Source organism: Mobula hypostoma, chromosome 5 (assembly GCF_963921235.1).
Source record: "Mobula hypostoma chromosome 5, sMobHyp1.1, whole genome shotgun sequence".
Taxonomy (NCBI): Eukaryota; Metazoa; Chordata; class Chondrichthyes; order Myliobatiformes; family Myliobatidae; genus Mobula; species Mobula hypostoma.
In genome coordinates, this window is record NC_086101.1 from 142,392,798 (window position 1) to 142,410,529 (window position 17,732).

General features: G+C 42.7%; 1 protein-coding gene across 8 annotated transcripts in view; it reads left to right on the forward strand.

Moving 5' to 3' along the window:
* The window catches only part of znf462 (zinc finger protein 462), a 130,940-nt gene that overhangs the window by 38,871 nt on the left and 74,337 nt on the right, over window positions 1-17,732 (forward strand). The window contains exon 3 of one of the 8 annotated variants that reach the window (XM_063049114.1): window positions 14,342-14,449. The exons of 6 other annotated variants lie outside the window; for them this stretch is intronic. The gene's annotated coding sequence lies outside the window, so the exon portion shown is untranslated. Of the gene's footprint in view, window positions 1-13,741; window positions 13,764-14,341; window positions 14,450-17,732 lie in introns of those variants that run through there. One more of the 8 variants, XM_063049118.1, reaches the window with a different exon arrangement.

Genomic DNA, 17,732 nt, shown 5'->3' on the forward strand with positions numbered 1-17,732 from the left:
GGATAAATTACCCACTCTTGATAAGGGCATTGCAAGTATTGACAAATTGGAGATGTGAATCCAGGGTTGTAACAATGAGAAAGTGATCTAGAGAGAAAAAAAATCTCTAATCACTGGACTTTGGACAAGGTTGACTGTGTATTAAAACAGGTGCTTATATGCAGTAGGCGTCTTGTATGAAATTACTCCCGTAAGATTCCATTGTGCAAATTAGGATCTCAGCTGTTAAGGACTCTGTTAATTTCAGAGTTTACATAATGTGTATATTGGAAATGCATGGGGAAATCATGGTTGTGTCAAATTGTTATTGGGTCATTCCCATACAACTGGTCTGATTGTCATGATATGGGTTTCTAGTGTCATTTTGCTAATTAATTTTAAAAAGTATTTTCTGGCCTATGCACTTTTTTAAAGAAATTGAATTGCATCTGTAGCTATGTTCAAATAGTTCAGTTCTTCACAGTTGCTTGAAAAGGTTCCACTAAAAAGAGGTTTAGTGAATGTTTGTCTTGAGGCTTCTGGACTTCCTTTTAAGTGGGAGCATCCATCTACCTTATCAAACCCCATCATTTTTTACATTTTAATTATTGTTTATGTACTTTAATGCCAAAATTTATACTTTTGGGAGGCAAATTTAGAGTGTAGAATGGTGCTGACTATATACCACCAGTCTAATATAAGGCAATTGACAATCACTTTAGGTGTTGTGATGTAATGAGGAGTTATCTCATGGTTCATTCGTTCTGTGCCATGCCGTATGATGTGGGCAAACATGGCCTTCCCAAGGACATGATTCTTGTTAATTGGTTTGAAGTGGTTTGCTATTGCCACCTTCTGGGCAGTCTCTTTACAAGACAGGAGACTCCCAACCCCCTCTCCAGCCACTATCAATACTCTTCGGTGATTGTCTGCCTGGGTATCAGGACCCGTGCATAATATCAAGGCATCGTGCATGATGTCTTCTCCCCTTACTTTCTTACTCTGATCTCATCTTTTTTCCCCTGTCTTGATGAAGGGTCTCAGCCCAAAACGTTGACTGGTTTATTCCTTTCCATAGATGCTGCCTGGCCTGCTGAGTTCCTCCAGCATTTTGTAAGAGTTATCTCTCTGGGTGGGTTACCTGGGCAGCTGTTAACAAACGTTTCCAGGCTTGATCTCACAGTATCTCACATATCCAGTATCTCACAGGAGTTTTAACCAGACTGAATTTGGTAAAGACACACTCAGAGATAAGTGATCAAGGGGTTACTCAAGGAGTTGGACCTAAAGAAGAATTTTAAAGGAGAAAAAAGGAGCAAAGTAATGTAGAGATTTTGGAAGGAAATTCAAAACATGGGATCTTTGTACAGGAAGGCATTGCTGTAATTCGTGAGGCAATTACACTCAGGGATGCTCAGGATTAGTTTTGGAACAGTGCAAAGATCTCATGCAGGATTGGAGGACTTTCCAGAGAAGTGGAGGGCTGCATAGCAGGGGAATGAAAAGACTGATTGTGTCTTATGAATTAGCCAATGTTGGGTGATCCTGCATTTGAGTTAGAGCCATGGAGTTATAGAGCACCATGCGGACCGAGATTCCCATCTAGGCTAGTTCTATTTGCCCGCTTGTTGCCTATATCCCTCTAAACCTTTCTTCTCCACCTGTCCAAGCACCTTTTAAAAGTTATTAATGTACAAGCTGCCTCAACCAATTCCTCTGGCAGCTTACTCCATATGCTGACTGCCATAAGGGTGAAAAGGTTGCCCATTGTTTTAAATCTCTCCCCTTTACCTTAAACTCATGCCCCCTAGTTCTTGATTTCCCCAACCGCTGGAGAGAAAGACTTTTAGCATGGTAAAGATATTTGTTGAGAAAGACAGGCCAAAATAAAACATGATAGAAGAAACTGAAACAAGATTAAAATAGATAAAAGACAAGATATTGAGGGGGGAGGTGTGGGGGGAGGATGGTGATTCCAAGAGTAGGAAGTCCTTTGATTTTGCATTGATGAGAATGAAAGAGTTTAAATGTGGAAATGATATGTACAGAGTGTCTAGGCATTGAGGAAGGGAAAAGGGCCATAAATAGTAATAAATGCAGTAAAGAAATTAAGGACGAACTTCATTAGTGTGGTATGTGTGGAGCTTGCTCCCACAGGGAGTGGTTGGGATAAGTGGCAGAGATGTATTTAAGGGGAACCTGAATAAACATACAAGGTGAAGTGGAATGGCAGGAGGTCCTGTGGAGCATAAACATTGACATGGATCACTTGGGTCCAATGGTCTGTCCTAGCCATTTTATACAATTCTGTGGAACCACATTTAACTCAATTTGATTTGGAGGCAAAGGTGATTGTGGGGCCATATTTCCATGCCAGTAATCATTTTCATGGAAACAATGTTTCTACACACTCATGTCCCTAATATGCATGTTTAAAATCTCCCTCCAAAACCAGTCAAATTTAAATTCTGGCTTGAAAAGTGAAAGTTGTTTAGAATTCTGGGTGCATATGTGTGAGTTAAATATAAGCATGCATAAACAGGTTACTGCACTTTCTGGTCTAGGCAAGTGTGCCCTGATTGTGTGGTTGAAAGTTTAAACCTGCCATGTCTTTTGTGCACCCATTGAGTTGTGGCAAGGGAGACCACAGTTGGGAGCTAACAAAGCCGGTTGTGAAGTGATACCGGTTGGAAGAGGAAATAAAATCCTTAATGTTGATTGGGACTGTTAATGCTGCAGAAAATTGTGATTTGTGAATGCTGGTGGCAGATCTGAAGGACATTTTGTTAAAGGACTTTGAATCACATCCTGGCAAAGCTGGTTTGGCTCCATGTGTTATGGGGGATATGGGCTCAGTGGCAAGGATTTAGACAAGGGCTGTCTCTGGCCCGGAACTGAAAATATCCTGACTGAAAACGTTGTGTCATTGCACTATGTACTGAATATTGAGGTTTCATAGTTTTTTACTGGTGGTTTTCTCCTTCAACTGTTTGAGAATTTGAGAGTGGTTTGTGAGAAATGTGTGTTGTTTAAGTGTCTGAGCTTCACACATTTACACAGTGTCATATGTGGCACATATATCATTTTTAAAGGCAATATGGGTCAAGCATTATCGATGTACTTGATTCAGTGGATGTGTTCTGCTGCCCTCGAGGCTGAATAGCTGCCAGACATCAAGAAACAAGGGGAGATTTTGGAGCTTGGATAGACTTTGTGACATTGTTTTTTTTTCGCTGAGACCCAAAGACTAAGAACAGAGAAGACTATTCCCCTTGGACGCGTAATAATACATATCTATCTTCTGCCAGATGGTGAGCCCTATCCCAATTGTTCAAAGCTTTTCAAATTCTGGTCTAAGACAAAACAAAGCCTCAAAAGGTTATTAATTAGTGTGTTATGCAGTTTCTTTTTTTTAAAAAAAGAGGATTTTAACGTTGACTTTTACAATTAAATAAGTGCTGGGACAAGGTGGTTTGTTTCCATGAAAATCAAAAAGACTGCAGATAATCTGAAACAATCAAACTAAAATGGACTTGTTATAATTGTGTTATTACTTGTAACAAAAATTAGATGTAATTCATGTTTGTTTTTGTGTATGCTCCTTATATGATGCTATATGCCTGTGATGCTACTGCAAGTCAGTTTTTTCATTGCATCTGTCCATAATGTGCATGTACATATGACACTGGGGGGTAAAAAAGTGGAAAAATCTGAGCCGGTCACACAGCAACTGCAGAAAGAGAGACTGTCAATGTTTGAGATCTGCGGCTCTTCATCAAAACAAATCTGAGGCCAGGCATGGATTGTTTCTCTCTGTGCAGATGCTACCTGACCTGCCAGTATTTTCTGCTTGGGTTTGTTAACATGTTTGGTTCACCACTTGAGCATTTGCCTTTAGTACAAGAGTTCCCAACCTTTTTTTTTATACCATGGACCCCTACCATTATCTGAGAACCCTAGGTTGGGAACCCATGTGCTAGTACAACTTGAGGCTATGTTGCATAAGTCAATGCTGCAGGTCATAAGGACATAATAAAACAGGAGAAGGTAATTGGTCCCTTGATCCTGCACTGCCATTCATTAGAATGATGGCTGTTCGAACCTTGGCCGCAATATCACTTTCCCCACTCTCTTTCCACACTCCTTCATCCCTTGAAGTAAGATCTGGATCTCCTGTTCCAATTTTCATTTAACAAAACCTAGTATTTTCTGACCAGAATATTTGTAAACAAGTTTTAAGGGGGAAAAAAATGGCTTTGATTTGTTAGTTATTCTCGTTGGCTAGTTGTATTCCAAAGATTTGGTTGCAGGAAAGATTTTACAAACTAGGATTGCATTCCCTGGATTAAGGATCAGTGCTTCTGATTTAGGAGTACACTTTGGAGAAGTGGGAAACAATTTCTGCTGGGCATAAAACTGGGAGGCAGAGTCTCAATTTTGGCACTAGGCTTTTCAGGAGTGAAGTTGGAAAAACCTTCCACAAAGAGCTTGGTAGAAATTTGGAAAACTCTTCTGTAAATGGATGCAAATCAGATACTGATTTTTTTTTTAAAACTCTGTTAACCATGAATATTGAGTGTTTTGGGCCAGAGGCAGGCTCTTAGAGTAAGTTTAGAGATCAGCCGAGGTCTGAATGGCAGAACAACTTGCGGGCCTGGATCTGTTCCCATTGCAGTATATGTGTTAGAACAAGAAAGGAATGATGTATTCCTTTGTTTCTGATGCATCTGGTGAGGCAGAGACTAGTTGGCTCTTCTGATTAACCGTGTATTATTGCTGGACTCCAAAATAGAATCAAAAAGTCATAGTTACACATCACAGAAATGGGCTCTTCAGCCCATATGTCCATGCCAATCTTCACCCATCTTTTGACTGCATCTTGGTCTGTATCCTTTTCCTCGCTGAGTGTCTAGATGTCCTTTAGATGTAATAATTGCATCTCAAACCACCACTTCTCTGAAAGCACATTCCAGATATTAGCCAGTCAATGTGAACAAAGATACTTTCCACTCAAGGTCCTTGGCTCCAGGGCAAACAATCCCAGCCTATCCAATTTCTCCCCATAATTAGTTCTCTAATCTAGGCAACATCCTTCAGAGTTTCCTCTACACTCTCTTCGGCGCAACCACATCTCATCTTTCGTGTGGTGACCTGAACTGCACATGATGCTCCACAAGTGCTGTCTGATTGATTTACTGTTGCAATGTATATCCTGTTTATTAAGCTAAATATGCTATGTGTTGTCTTCTCCATCCTATCTACCTGTGTTTCCACATTCAGGGAACTGTGCACTTGAATCCTATCAACCTACCTTAATGCCCTACCACTTACTGTATATGACCTACCTTCATTTGACTTCTCAAAATTACATTGCCTTGCACTTGTTGAGAGTAAATTTCATTTGCCAGTACTTTGCCCAATTTTCCATCTGACCTGTATCCTTAACCTTTCTACATCACCATGAATTTAGTATTCTCTGGAAACTTACCGTATCTTCTGCATTCATATTCAGCTGGCTGATAAATACAGTATTCAGCCCCCACAACTATTTTCACGTTTTACTGTCTCATTTTCTAAATTTAAAATGTATTGACGTAAGGTTTTTTGAGCTAATTTACAAAAACACTCTGCATCATGTGAAATCTAAAGAAAAATTCCAAAAATCTGTCAACAGTTTACTAAGAATTAAAAACCAAAACTGTGAGGCGGAAAAAGTATTTATCCCCTTTCTCATTGCTATGCTAAATTTCCTCAGGTGCCATACTGTATAATACCTTATCCACTCATCCAGTTTGTTATTGTAGAAGATTCAAGGATCACCAGTTTTCAATGAATTCATAAGAATGAATGTCCCCTCTCTCTGTAAGTTCTGACAGTATGGTAGATTTTCAGCAGACCAAACCTAAACGAAGACAAAAGAGCATTCAAGACAAGTCAGGGAAATGATAATAGAGAAGCATAAATCTGAAACACGAGGAATTCTGCAGACGCTGGCAATTCAAGCAACACACATCAAAGTTGCTGGTGAACGCAGCAGGCCAGGCGGCATCTCTAGGAAGAGGTACAATCGACGTTTCAAGCTTCGTCGGGGCAGAGGAGATTTACAAGGATGTTGCCTGGATTGGGGAGCATGCCTTATGAGAATAGATTGAGTGAACTTGGCCTTTTTTCCTTGGAGTGATGGAGGATCAGAGGTGACCTGATAGAGGTGTATAAGATGATGAGAAGCATTGATCGTGTGGATAGTCAGAGGCTTTTTTCCAGGGCTGAAATGGCTAGCACGAGAGGGCACAGTTTTAAGGTGCTTGGAAGTAGGTATGGAGGAGATGTCAGGGTTAAGTTTTTTTGCGCAGAGTGGTGAGCGCGTGGAATGGGCTGCCGGTGACAGTGGTGGAGGTGGATACGATAGGGTCTTTTAAGGGACTCTTGGACAGGTACATGGAGCTCAGAAAAATAGAGGGCTATGGGTAACTCTAGGTAATTTCTAAGGTAAGGACATGTTCAACAGTTTTGTGGGCCAAAGGGCCAAAGGGCCTGTATTGTGCTGTAGGTTTTCTATGTTTCTAATGCGTGTAGCATAAATCTAATACTTCACATCAGCCAGTTAACACCATCCCTACTGTAAAGTATGGTGGGAGGTAGTCTCATGCTCTGAGATGCTTTTCAGCAGAAGTGACTGGAAATCTGGTCAGGGTTGATGGGAAGATGAATGCTGCTAAATACAGAAAGCTCCTGGATTTAAAAAAAAAACTGCTAGTCTCTGCCAGAAAACTTAAACTAGGGAGGAAGTTTGTCTTTCAGCAGGACAACGACTCAAAGCACACTGCTAGAGCAACCATGGAGTTGCTTCAAATGAAGAAGTTGATGTCCTTGAGTGGCCCAGTCAGTCTACTGCTCCCCAACTAACCTGGCACAGCTTGAGAAATTTTGCAAGGGGGAATGGGCAAATCTTGCTCCACGTTGCGCAAAGCTAATAGAGACTTATTCAAAAAAAAAACTACTGGCTGTAATAACTGCGAGAGGTGTTTCAACTAACTATTGAGTAAAAGGGGATGAGTATTTTTGAACTGCTGACAATTCAGTTTTTAATTTTTTAGTTACTCGTGCTTTACAATCTTCCCTGTTTTGGGGGTGGGGCTATGTGTGTGGGGGTGGGGGGAGAAGGAACATGTGATACACAAATAAAATTTTTCAATTAAGTTGATCAAAATATATAAACAAAGGGTTAGAGGTTGAATACTTGTACAAGGCACTTTCATGAACATCACAGGTCCCAACATTAATCCCCGCAGTTCAGCACTGTTCACAGAGTTGCAAACAGAAAAGTATCCTGCTACCACACCCGTCTGCCTCCTATCACCAGGCCAGTTTTGGATCTATTTAGCCAACTTGCCTTTGATCTCATATGACTTAACACCTTCTGGACCAATCTACCAAGCAGGACCTTTTCAAACACCTTACTAACGTCCTTATAGACAATGTCTACCACCCTGCCTTCATGGATACTTCCTCAAAAAAAACCTCATTTGAATTAGAGGCAGGATTTCCCCTGCAGAAAGCCATATTGTATCCTTGATTACACCTTGCCTTTCCAAATAAATATGAATCCCATCTCTCAGGATTTTCTCCAATAATTTCCCGAAACGCTGATGAAAGGCTGACCCACGTGTAGTTGCACGGCTTATCACTGCTATTCCTCATAAACAACATAATAACATCAGCTACCCTCCAGTTTACTGGTGTGCAGTCTGTGGTCTGTGGCCAACAGAGATGCAAAAATCCACTTGTTACCCTTAGCATCCTTGGCTGGATCTCACCCAGCCCTAGGGATTTACAGGTGTCCCCCGCTTTTAGAACGTTCGCTTTACGAAACCTCACTGTTACGAAACCTACATTAGCACCCTGTTTTCGCTTTCAGAAGGTGTTTTCACTGTTACGAAAAAAAATCAGTGCACGATAAAAGGCAGCGTGTGCCCCGAGCAGTGGCTGGCCCTGGATTCAGAACTGCATTCTCGCCAGCATTGTTTAAACATATGCCTGTGAGCAGCCGTTTGCAAGATGAGTTCTATGGTATCGATAAAGCCTAAAAGAGCTCGTAAGGGTGTTACACTTAGCGTAAAACTAGACATAATTAAGCATTTTGATCGTGGTGAACGAAGCAAGGACAAAGTGAGTTTGGCTTGTGGAAGTTGACGAAGATGATGTTGAAGAGGTTTTGGCATCCCATGACCAAGATCTGATAGATGAAGAGCTGATGCAATTGGAAGAAAAAAGGATAACAATCGAAACCGAATGCAATAGCGAACTGAACATGAAGCAACTGCGTGAGATTTTCGCTGCAATGATAAAGTACAACTTTAATTTTGAAAGGGTACGTAGGTTTAGGGGATATTTGTAAGATGGTTTGAGTCCTTACAAAGAACTGTGATAGAAAAATGCGCGAGGCTCAGCATTCAAGCAAGCCTTCCACATCAACCCCACAGCAGATGACGAACCTCGACCTTCGACATCAAGGCGGGCAGAGATAGAAGATGACCTGCCTGCCCTAATGGAAATAGACGATGATGAGATGACACCCCAGTGTCCCACCACCCCAACCCGCAGGCCACGGACAGATACCGATTTGCGGAGAATGCAGTGGTAGTCGGGAGGCACACAGCACATCTTTAAGAAAAAAGTCGAAATAAACATGCTAATTAATTAGGTGCAGCCCGACACGTAATTGTCGGCCCAGATCAGAGACGACGCAATCGGAAATCGGCACTGATCTGGGCTGACAATTACGTGCTGGGCGGCACCTAATTAATTAGCATATTTGTTTCGGCTTTTTTAAAGATGTGCTGTGTGCCTCCCGGCTACCGCTGCACCCCTGCATGCTTCGCGGCAATGTATCACTCAGGTGGGGGCCGCTACACCACCCCAGCCTGCGATGACTCAGTCTAACACACCATCAGTGTGCTTGGCACTGAACCAATTCCGGTAAGTGATACTACACTGTACATACATTATTTCTACTTTATATAGGCTGTGTATCTTTACGTGTTATTTGGTATGATTTGGCAGCTTCATAGCTTAAAGGTTACTGAAGAGCGCTTGCGCCGTGTTTTTGCCAACAGCGCTTGCGTGAGATTTTCTGCCGATGGCGCTTGCGTGAGATTTTCGCTACGGAGAACAGTGCAATAATGATTGTGGAAAAGTATTTCTACTTTATATAGGCTGTGTATTTATCATATCATTCCTGCTTTTCCTATATGTTACTGTTGTTTTAGGTTTTATGTGTTATTTGGCATGATTTGGTAGGTTATTTTTGGGACTGCAAGCGCTCACAAAATTTTCCCATATAAATAAATGGTAATTGCTTCTTCGCTTTACAACATTTCGGCTTACGAACCGTTTCATAGGAACGCTCTACCTTCGGATGGCGGGGGAAACCTGTATCAACTCTTATGCCTGCCTTGACATCGTGCTTCGCTTTAAAACTGGCCTGTCCACAGATTATCCATGTACCCCTCCGTGGCCTCTGTCTTCCATACCCAGATGAGAAACATTCAAACAACAGGAATTCTGCAGATGCTGGAAATTCAAGCAACATACATCAAAGTTGCTGGTGAATGCAGCAGGCCAAGCAGCATCTATAGGAAGAGGCGCAGTCGACGTTTCAGGCCGAGACCCTTCGTCAGGACTAACTGAAGGAAGAGTGAGTAAGGGATTTGAAAGCTGGAGGGGGAGGGGGAGATGCAAAATGATAGGAGAAGACAGGAGGGGGAGGGATGGAGCCGAGAGCTGGACAGGTGATAGGCAGAAGGGGATACGAGAGGATCATGGGACAGGAGGTCCGGGAAGAAAGACGGGGGGGGTGACCCAGAGGATGGGCAAGAGGTATATTCAGAGGGACAGAGGGAGAAAAAGGAGAGTGAGAGAAAGAATGTGTGCATAAAAAAGAGTAACAGATGGGGTACGAGGGGGAGGTGGGGCCTAGCGGAAGTTAGAGAAGTCAATGTTCATGCCATCAGGTTGGAGGCTACCCAGACGGAATATAAGGTGTTGTTCCTCCAACCTGAGTGTGGCTTCATCTTTACAGTAGAGGAGGCCATGGATAGACATGTCAGAATGGGAATGGGATGTGGAATTAAAATGTGTGGCCACTGGGAGATCCTGCTTTCTCTGGCGGACAGAGCGTAGATGTTCAGCAAAGCGGTCTCCCAGTCTGCGTCGGGTCTCACCAATATATAAAAGTCCACATCGGGAGCACCGGACGCAGTATATCACCCCAGTCGACTCACAGGTGAAGTGATGCCTCACCTGGAAGGACTGTTTGGGGCCCTGAATGGTGGTAAGGGAGGAAGTGTAAGGGCATGTGTAGCACTTGTTCCGCTTACACGGATAAGTGCCAGGAGGGAGATCAGTGGGGAGGGATGCGGGGGACGAATGGACAAGGGAGTTGTGTAGGGAGCGATCCCTGCAGAATGCAGAGAGAGGGGGGGAGGGAAAGATGTGCTTAGTGGTGGGATCCCGTTGGAGGTGGCAGAAGTTACGGAGAATAATATGTTGGGCCCGGAGGCTGGTGGGGTGGTAGGTGAGGACCAGGGGAACCCTATTCCTAGTGGGGTGGTGGGAGGATGGAGTGAGAGCAGATGTACGTGAAATGGGGGAGATGCGTTTAAGAGCAGAGTTGATAGTGGAGGAAGGGAAGCCCCTTTCTTTAAAAAATGAAGACATCTCCCTCGTCCTAGAATGAAAAGCCTCATCCTGAGAGCAGATGCGGCGGAGACGGAGGAATTGCGAGAAGGGGGTGGTGTTTTTGCAAGAGACAGGGTGAGAAGAGGAATAGTCCAGATAGCTGTGAGAGTCAGTAGGCTTATAGTAGACATCAGTGGATAAGCTGTCTCCAGAGACAGAGACAGAAAGATCTAGAAAGGGGAGGGAGGTGTCGGAAATGGACCAGGTAAACTTGAGGGCAGGGTGAAAGTTGGAGGCAAAGTTAATAAAGTCAACGAGTTCTGCATGCGTGCAGGAAGCAGCGCCAATGCAGTCGTCGATGTAGCGAAGGAAAAGTGGGGGACAGATACCAGAATAGGCACGGAACATAGATTGTTCCACAAACCCAACAAAAAGGCAGGCATAGCTAGGACCCATACGGGTGCCCATAGCTACACCTTTAGTTTGGAGGAAATGGGAGGAGCAAAAGGAGAAATTATTAAGAGTAAGGATTAATTCCGCTAGACGAAGCAGAGTGGTGGTAGAGGGGAACTGATTAGGTCTGGAATCCAAAAAGAAGCGTAGAGCTTTGAGACCTTCCTGATGAATGAGAAACATTCAGTTCGGACAGTGCCTGGCTTCACATACAGTTTACTCTTTCAGTTCCCTAAAGGGACCCATTCTTTCCTCTTGCTCCTGATATTTAGATTCATCACAGACAAGAGAAAATGTCCAGATGCTGCGAGTGCAGGAGGAACACAGCAGGCCAGGCAGCATCCATGAAAATGAGTATTGTCGATGCCGAAGGTTTTTGGCCCGAAACGTCAACAATTTTCTTTTCAATGGATGCTGCCTGGCCTGCTGAGTTCCTCCAGCATTTTGTGTGTGTTGTCTACATTCATGGCAGCTTGTTATGGCAATTGTCCTGTCTAGGACCACAAGAAAATGCAGAGTTGTGGACATGGCTCAGTCCATCACAGAAGCTAGACTCCCCTCCTTGGACTCTGTCTGTACTTCTTGCTGCCAACATAATCAAAAACTCCACCCACCCTGGACATTCTATCGTGCTCTGCCATTGGGCACAAGATACCCAACTGTGAAAGTGTATGCTACTTGGCCCAAGGGCAGCTTCTGTCCTGCTGTTATAAGACTATTGAACAGTCTCCCAGTACTTTCACATTGTTCTAGTTGTTCTTTCTTGCAAAAGTTGGTTAATTTGTGTTTTTCCTGTGAATGCTGATTACCTGTCTGTGATGCTGCAAATAATTTTCATTGCACCCGTGCATATGACAATAAATTTGACTTCAACTTGTTGACCTCACAATCTACTTCCTTTTGGCCTTGCACCTTATTACTGCACTTTCTCTGTAACTGAACATCTAATTTTGCATACTGGTATTACTTTTCCCCTTGTACTACCTCAGTGCACTGATGTGATGAAAATATCTCTATGGATGGCATGCAAAACAAAGTTTTTCCATTATACCTCGGCACACGTGACAATAATAAACCAATTTATCAACAGTGATAGCATCCTGTGTGATATTACCTCAGCCTAGACTGCACTTTTAAATGTTATTTTCCTGTGTTTCGATGATCATCCTTGATTGCAGTTATAACATTTTTAAAGTATTAGTGTAAATTTTAAATGCAACTTTGAGGGGTCTTGGTATATTTACATTAGGGGAGGTTGTGGTTTGGTAACTATTAGTAAAATTTGCCTTTGTTCTCAAACTACTCCCTTGTTTGTAACAACATTATCTAACCACATTAACTATGCTTTGATTTGAATGTCACTCTACCAAATTCAATAGTAATAATGTTAAAGATGTTTGGTTGACGAACTGCAGACTTTTGTTGAACCTTCTCAGCCAGTCCCTCAGGGCTGGGGAAGTATGTTAACCAATGGTGGTTAGTGGTACATTAACAGAATCTGTATTGTTTTACTGATAAACAAGAAGGCACAATCATTAGTGGATGGGGAGGGGGAAAGTGTTCCCCAAAAGAAGGGGAATATAATAGGCAAGTATTCCTTAGGAAAAAGCTGGCTAATGTGATGAGAAGCTGGAAGTGAATCTGAGCTGGCCCATTGTTTTTTGATATTTTGCTGATTAACTCCTTTTTGAACAGTGTACTTTTTATCTTCTCGGAATGATCTCTTGAAGGCATTGCCTGGGTGCTGGGCTTTAACCCATTGTGTGCACACCAGGGGAAAGAAATGCAGATAACTTTTTTGTGGTGGAGAAGAACTGATGACAGAATTTCAAGCTTCTACTCCTGAACAATGAAGACTTAGCAAAAGATGGTCACCTGCACAAAGAGAATGTGTGTGCATGACTTTTTATAGGCATCTGTTTTAGTATATGCTAATATGTGTTCATGTATATACTGTGTGTGAACATCTGTGTGTTTGTATGTGCAATTGTTTAGAGGGTGCTTCTGACTGCTTGGGAGATTTTGCTGATTACTTATAAGCTGGCTGCTGATTAACAGAGGTCATTAAACTTTGGAATTTGACGAATGGTGTCAGATGGCCTCTTTTTCTCTCTCCCTCTCTCTTTCTGCAAGAGCCATTGAAGGTGGCTAGAGTTGTGCAGGAATTGTGGAATGTTTGTTTCTTCTGGCTTCTAGTACCAAAACTGAAACACAGGACACAGCAGTTACCTGGGGGGGGGGGGGGCCGAGCAGAGGCACATGGCCATGTATTAAAAGAAATTGCTCTTCAGCTCCAATCATGCATCTGCCTCTCAATACACCCGTTTCAGTAAACAGCAGCTTTTCAAGGCGACTGAGAGATGCATGGTTTTACAACGTGAGACACAAATACTTGAGGAATAAATGTGGTGGTTGTATTTTTTTGGAGGTGGGGAGGGGGACGGAGTTACGTGAAATAAACCACCTCCCCAGAGGCAGGAACATTGCTTGACATTTCTCTCTGCAAGGTATTGGCAAGAGGAGCTAGCTTGGAATTTGAAACACTATTTTCACAGTGCCTTAGCTGCTTGAGATGTGTGTGAGATAAGTGGGGCCATGTTGTGAAGCTGGCTGGAGGCTTGAACTGCTAGGAGCTGATGGAACGTCTGGAGGTAAAATGGCTGCTCCTGAAGCTCAGAGGACTAGGAAGCTTTATTGTGTGTGTGTGCGTCTTAAAGCTGTGTTGACGAGGCAGCAGATACTGTGTCTGTCTGTCTGTGTGTGTGTGTGTCTCTCTCTCTCTCTCTCTCCTCGCTCTCACTGCTCTCACACACAACATCTGATGGTTGCTGCAAGCTGATCTCCTTTGAGCAGGAGAGCTCAGGAGCTGGTGGGTGGGGAGGTGAGAGGACTTGAATGATCTGCTAATTCTCTGTAAAAGCAGGAGCCACACAGCGAGCGAGAGAGAGAGAGAGAGAGAGAGAAAGACAGCCTTGAGATTTGTTCAATGATGTGCTGGCCTGCCTTGAAGAAGAATGGGGTGGGGCCTCTCCTTTTTGTGTGTGCTGTAATTTGATCCAGATCCCTGTTGGGAAAGCTTTCTCTCTCTCCTCTCTTTTGCTCTCCAATTTTTATTATTTATTTTGTAGATGTAGGAACCATAGCTCCCTGAAGGTGTGCGTCTAGATTTCCTTTGTTATATGCACAGCATTGGCAGGTCCTCATGTATGTGAAATGGTTCATTGTACAGGTTCTGCAGTTGAACTGCACTAGGATTATAACCTCCCTTGTTATAACACCATTCAGAAGATGGAGGAGTGTGAATGAAGATGGAGGGAAATGGAGCTGAATTTCGCCAGTAAGTAAAGAAAATGTGGTTGAAAATTTGCAGGATTTGCTGTTTTTTTCCCCCTCAGCAAAACCCTGCTGTGCTGCTAGGGGTGGATGGTTTAACATGCAGATTAGCAGAAGCAGGAGAACATTTAAGATGACATTACGTGTCTGGGTATGTTGTTGCAGGCAGGTCATGCATGGACCACTTCTCTCTTCACACCCTGACCCTACTTTAGTGCGCCTGGTGGGTGGGGGTAGAAAGTGCGTTGGTAATGGGAGATCGAGTTGGATAGTGGTAGATAACTACAGCGTATAAATTCTTTGAGGAATATCCAACAAAAAGACATGAAATAAATAAATATAGAGCTTTAAACAGAGATCTTTGTCTGCTTAATTTTACCAATCTCCCCCACCACCCTTCTCATGATTTAGGGGGAAAAGGAGGCATCTTTATCGGTTTATGATCTTGTTTAAAAAGCTGGGTATTTCTGTTGTAATTCTGCAAGGTCCAAGTAGCTGATGCATACAGTTGCTCTGATTAAACGCATGTGGATAATGAGAATGTTGCATTATTTTCTTCCAAATGGATGGTTGTCCTTTCTGGTACAGTCAAACATTTGCACTCACTTTTGTGTTGTTTAATTGATGACTCTGGGTTCATTCTACCACAGAGGAAGTAGAGGAAGCTTCTTTTTTGATTGAAGCCCTTTGTCTTTGCCAAACATTACAAAGCCATGAGACTGAGCTTGTAGAGCACATGCCATCAAATTCGACAACAGCTTCTATCCTACTGTTCGCAGACTCTTGAATGGACGTCTTGTATGCTAAAAGATGAACTTTGGATCATCCAGTCGACTGCACCTTATCTACCTGCACTGCAATTTCTCCATAACATTAACATTATATCCTGTGTTGTTTTCATTTTTACTACTTGATGTCCTTAGAGCATGGGGCCCTTCAAAGACAAACAGAGACACCTTTATGTGGAGGCTCAAGAGATCGGCAAGGTCCTTAATGAATATTTCTCCTCTGTTTTTACTATGGAGAAAGACTTGAAGACTTCAGAACTGGGAAAAGTAAATGGGGCAATTGTGGAATTAGTCTGAATTACAGTAGAGGAAGTGCCATGTCTTAATTGGTATGAAAGTAGGCAAATTTCCAGGGCCTAATCAGGTTTATCCAAGAACGCCGTGGAAGGCTAGAGAAGTGCGGGAGATCTGGCTGAGCTGAGATTTTTGCACCATTACTAGCCATGGGTGAGATGCTGAGACTGGAGGGCAGCAAATGATGTGCCTTTATTGAAGATGGATGGCAAAGAAAAAACTGGGAACTATTGACAGTATGTCTAACACCTGTGATAGGTAAGTCATAGGAAGGATTCTGAGAGATGTATGTATATCTGGAAAGACAAGAGTTGTTTGGAGGTAGTCAGCATGGCTTTGTGCATAGGAAGTAACATTCTAAGAACTCGATTGAGTTTTTTTTTCCAAGAGGTAACCAAAAAGGTTGATAAGTGCAGGGAGGTAGACATGGTTTATATGGACTTCAGTAAGGCCTTGGTAGGTTGCTCTGGAAGGTTAGATTGAGAACCAGGAAGAGCTGGCTAATTGGATGTGTAGTTAGCTTGATGGTAGAAAGCAGTGGGTGGTGTGGGTTGTTTTTCGCACGGGAGACCTGTGACCAGTGGTTTGTTGAGCACGTTCTTGTTTGTAATCTATATCAATGGTTTGGATAAGAAAACGAAAGGCACAGTTAGTAAATTTACAGATGACACTAAATTGAAGGTGGTTATCAGAAATTACAGGGGAATCTAGATCAGTTGAGTAAGTAGGCCAAGGAATGTCAAATGAAGTTTAGTTTGGATAAATGCAAGATGTTGCATTTTGGAAAGTCAAATCTAGGTAGGACTTTCACAGTGAACGGCAGGGGTAGAAGTATATGGTAGTCACAGGTAGACAGGGTGGTGAAGAAGGCTTTTGGCATGCTGGGCATGCTGGTCTTCATGAGCTCGGGCATTTGTGTATAACAGTTGTGAGGTCATGGGGTTATACAGAAAGCCGGAGAGGCCACACTTCAAATTTTGTGCTTCCTGTAGGAAAGATGTTGTTATTCTTCTGGAAAGAAAGCAGAAAAGATGTATGAGGATGCTGACAGGACTTGAGAGACTGTTGGACAGGCTGTGACTTTATAGAGTATAGGAGACTGGGAAGTGGACTTAGGGTGAATGCATTGTTATTTTCTCTGAGTTGGGTATTACGGACTTGTGGTTGTTGTCTATGTGGAATTAGCTGCTAGAGGAAGTGGGTGAGGCATGTACAATAACAGCTTTTAAAATGCATTGACATGGGTACATGGATTGAAAAGGTTTAGAAGATTATATGCCTTGCATTGGTAATGGGACCATTGGGTGGGGTGTCTCGGTTGGCATGAAGAGTTTGTTTCTGTGCTTCGTGACTCTATCTATGACTGCAAAATAAAACTTCTCTTTGTATCTCATTGGAAATGACTATCATTAACGACTTCCAGTTCCAGATCAGATAATAACTGTTAAGTGCTGGAAATCAGAAATTAAAACACAAAATGCTGGAAACTCAGCATTTCAGGCAGATGAAACGAGTCGTTTCGGATGAGCATTTCTAATGAAGTGCCTTGGATCTGAGGAATTAACTATACGTCTGTTTCTACAAGTGCTGCCTGCCCCACTGAGTGTTTCTGTTTTTTGTTCTTTTTCTCTACAAGGTTATGTCTTTAATCCAAAACAAGCTCTCGCCCACAAACATCAGGTTCTTGAACATCCCTAACTCTACCTCAGCAAAGGAAGACTATGGTTCACTTGCACTACCAAGTTGACTTGCCGCTGACTGTGTTTTCTGCTGTCTTTTTCTCTACTATGTTCTATATGTTTGAATCTACATGCTTGTAATGCTGCTGCAAGTGAGTTTTTTCTTTGCATCTATAAATTAGTTTATTGGTAAGTATTGATTGTACTGATATCTTGCTGTACTTGTGCATATGACAATAAACTGAACTTGAACCTAGATTACAAATTCAGAAGGGCAAGGACAACTCACCAGTCCCACCATCTGCTCTCCCAACCATCCATCCACAGGCTTCCTCTGTGTTGTATTCACATAACCAGACCATCCCGTTAACTTGATGATCTCACTCCCATATTTGTCAGGTTGTGCGCGCCCTGTGTGAAATGGTTGGACATTTCCTTTGAGATGTTATTAGCTTGTGGAAACTTGTACAAAAAAAATCCTTGCACCTTGAGAGAGGGCACTTTATCAAATTCCCAGGCCCAAATA